This window comes from Lemur catta, chromosome 8 (assembly GCF_020740605.2).
Source record: "Lemur catta isolate mLemCat1 chromosome 8, mLemCat1.pri, whole genome shotgun sequence".
Lineage (NCBI taxonomy): Eukaryota > Metazoa > Chordata > Mammalia > Primates > Lemuridae > Lemur > Lemur catta.
The window spans coordinates 71,303,598-71,307,501 of NC_059135.1; the positions used below are offsets into that span (position 1 = coordinate 71,303,598).

The 3,904-nt window shown below is 38.4% G+C and overlaps 1 pseudogene; it reads right to left on the reverse strand.

Annotated features, from left to right (window-relative positions):
* Positions 1 to 923: 923 nt before the first annotated feature.
* On the reverse strand, positions 924 to 3,434 carry LOC123644136 (annotated as a pseudogene).
* Between the last annotated feature and the right edge of the window lie 470 nt (positions 3,435 to 3,904).

The window sequence follows — 3,904 nt, forward strand, 5'->3', positions numbered from 1 at the left end:
TTTGATGGAAGTATTTCAAAAAGTTTGGAGACCACTGGTTTCCATAAAAAGAAGTAAACTTACAGACATATTTGCCCATCAGCCTTGCGGGTTAGGAAACCGGCACATTTTTATGCCTAGGGTATTTTCTGCTTTTAAAAAATGTAACATTAACTTGACTCCAGTGTGTTTGGCCAAAGTTCCCTGATGGATCACCGCAAAGGCAGCAAAGGGTTAGCACATTTGGCTTTAGTATTTATGTGACAACAATTGTACTTTTTTTTTTGTCTATGTTTATACAAAGTTTGTGTATGTAAAGTTCAGTAATCCTTATGACAAAACAGTTATAACCCCATGAGACAAATTGGATGCCAGAAGAAAATACTATAGCTGAGGTGAGTGACAAAAGTCATACTTGGCCTGAGTCATGTTAACAGAGAAGAGAATTTTCTCAGTAATGACACAGTAGGTAATCAATCATGTTGAATCATTGTACCATTCTAAGGCAATTCAATTATTATCCAAGCTTAGAGATTTGCTAGGGTCCTTGTTTACACGGACATTCTCTCACTTGTCACCTTTCTCCTGTTTCACTGCTCATTAACACATCCATTGAAGAGTGAACTGAGGCAGGGGTGGGAATTTTATCTGGTAGCTTTATTTGCTTGTTCTGGAATGACTTAACTAAAACAATTCCAGAGTGTCACTAGCAGAGATCACAAAGAAGTGCAACCTAGCGCTTTCAATGCTATCTTCTGGAAGAACAGATAGGTATTCAAAGCATGAAAGTTCAAATGGGCCATTCAAATAGCTAGATTATCAATGGCTAAAGTATTCAATGGAGGCCTATAGGTAAAGATATTCAGTGATTAAGTGACCTACATATACCTTACACCTCTTCTTTCAAATATCAAATACAAGAGGAAGCCTATTTTAAAAGTCTCTTAGGTATTTTCAATGGTTTCTCAATTATCTGTAGGAAGCTCTGACTTAATTGTACAGTGTTTGATATATGTTTCCACCATTAAATCCAGATCATGTTTTATGTCAAAATTTATGTTAAGCAAAGCCAAATTACTTGATCTTTGGTCTGTCGAAGTGTTCCTCAAGTATGCTTTGAGATGCTTTTGTCCATTTTTGTAGCCCTCATTCTCAACCTTCATCATAGCAAGAATACACAGGACCTTCAGCAATACATACACATTAGGAAAAAACTTGATGTCAGGCAGGAGGAGGGCTTCATAAATGGTGGATGGAAGCTCAATATCTTTCCCTCTGTGTTTCCATTTGATTCTCCAACAATGAATTTCAGCTGAGAGCGTGTCAGGATTGGGTAAATCACTTCTGTACATGTCAGCATGGTGTTCCTCTGACATACTGAATTTGAGTTGACCCATGACTGAGGGTACCAGAGGTAAGCATTTAAGAGCTTTGAGGTGCTGTTCTGAGAATATGTCTTTAAGTTCCTAAATAATATTCTACACTGTTGGAACACTTAGGGTTTCTTTATAGTAACTCTCAGAGTTTAGTGGAGGCTCCAAGTTACCTTACTGTGCTCTGTGGAATTTCCCAGGGAGCTTCACCTGAATATCAAGTTCGGTTGCCAAATTTGTGGCTTCTTCAAACCCAAACTCATGATAAACTTCAATATGTTCCATCACTTCATTGAGTGAATGCAGTACTGCAGTCGAGCTACTGGCTGCAAAGAAGACATCAGAGGTTTGCCCCTGGAGATTCTTCCCAAAGGCCCTTGTAAAAGGGAGGACATTTTTAAGAACAACAGTAGTTAACAATGAAATCAAAATATGTTACTGCACTACAGAGGACAAATGCTTGGCCAGCTATACAGTTATTCTATCTAATAGTTGTGTCACTATTCATACCATCTAAACATAAAACAAGTGCTTGCAGGAGATTCACTAAAATTTTAAAAGCATCAAGCCCTCCTGTCCACTGAGAATGGCAAATTTCCTTCAGTTCTTTACCCCTTTCTTCACTGTTCAGAAAAAGAACAGAAATTACGCTGGCAAGTTCTAAAAGCAGTTGTGGTGATCGATGGAAAAAAGAACAAACTTCCTCAATTGTTCCCAATGCAACAGATACTCCCATAACAGCCACTGATTTTGCCAACCACATATTTAAGGCACAGGAAGAGCAAAGTGTGTAGATAGCTTGGGGATATTTCTCTAAAAGTCTAGAAGCAACAACTTTCATGTTGGAAACAAATCCACTGGACACAATGTAAGTCTGGCTACGACAATACTCCATATTTAGCCCCACTTCTCAGTTATTGCAGTATGAAATTTTACAGCCAAAATTTCTGCATTGGCTTCAGAAGGCAGAAAGCCCACAGATTCCTCTCAGGCTATGAGATTCACTGACGCACCTCACCAGCATGTCTACATGCTCTCCCTGTGCTATGTCCACTACATCGTCAGTGATAAGGGAGAAGAAACGTGAGTCTCTCACTTTCCTGAGAGTTTCTGCCCGAATACAGAGCATCTGTCTCTGCTGTATTTTTGAACAAAACAATGTGTTAACTGCTGTTGTCAAAGCGCTTTCTCAGGACCTCTTCACCAGAACTTATCCAGCACTCCAGCAGTGCTTGAAAGTTATCAGGAGTATAGAGACTTTCTGGGATTTCATCAGCCACACGTCCATCCAGAGGTGTATTTTGCTTTCTCATAAGAATCAAGATTTCAAATAGAGATTTTAGGTGTTCTTTGTTTTCCTTCTCTTTAAGGGTTAGAGGTAAAATGTCCTCATCCTGTTCTTCAACCCCTTCTTTTGCACTGAGGTTCTAAGAATGGCTGTTGTTGGTTTCTTTATGTTTTTGTTCTTGTTCAGAAGTTTCATCAACTTTTTTTTTCTATTTCACTGTCCTGATTTGATCTTCAATCAATTCTTTTATTCGTTTCTGTGTCTACTGTGTGAATTGTTCCAATGACCAGTAAAATCAAATATTGTTGGTACTGCATTATCTTGAAGAATTGTCCTATACAGACTCTCCCAGTGACTTTACAAGTATCTGCTTCAGTTAATTTCGAGAAATAAAATAAGCTAATCATTCTTTAGTTTTCTGATGCCTCTGTAAAATGTATGGTTGTACAGATCATAGAGGTATCAAAGTGTTTGTCACATAATCGATAGTTTATTTAGTTGATCAGTTGTTTTATCTTATAAGTCTGCTCTCCTACAATTCTCCCACTTCTGACATCTGTCTGGATCCCACGGGAACCTGAAGACTAGGTCGGAATGAGTGCTCTTCCCGTCCAGTCAGGGGCAGCACAGAAGTTTGGTATACTGGCCCGCCAGCCTGCCCGGCTAGCACTTCCCTGAACCCTGCCTCCCCTGAACCTCCAGCGCATGGGGGGAGAGGACTCCTTTTCTTTTGTGGTGTTCTCTTCAATTTCTTTCAACAGTGTTTCATACTTTGTATTATAGAGATCTTCCATTTCTTTGGTTAAGTTTATTCCTAGGTCTTTTATTTTATTTATAGCTATTGTAAATGAGATTACTTTCCTGGTTTCTTTTTCAGATTGTTTGCTATTGGCATGTAGAAATGCTACTGATTTTTATATGTTGATTTTGTATCCTGAAACTTTACTTAATTTGTTTACCACTTCTACTAATTTTTTTGGTGAAGACTTTAGGTTTCTCTAAATACAAGATCATATCTTCTGCAAATACAGATCATTTGACTTTTTCCTTTCCAATTTGGATGCCCTTTATTTCTTTCTCTTATTTAATTGCTCTAGCTAGAAGTTCCAATATTATGTTGAATAACAGTGGTGAAAGTGAGCATCCTTGTCTTGTTCCAGATCTTTGCAGAAAGGATTTCAGTTTTTCCCCATTCAGCATGATACGAGCTGTGAGTCTGTCATATATGGCTTTTGTTGTGTTGAAGTATGCTCCTTCTATACCC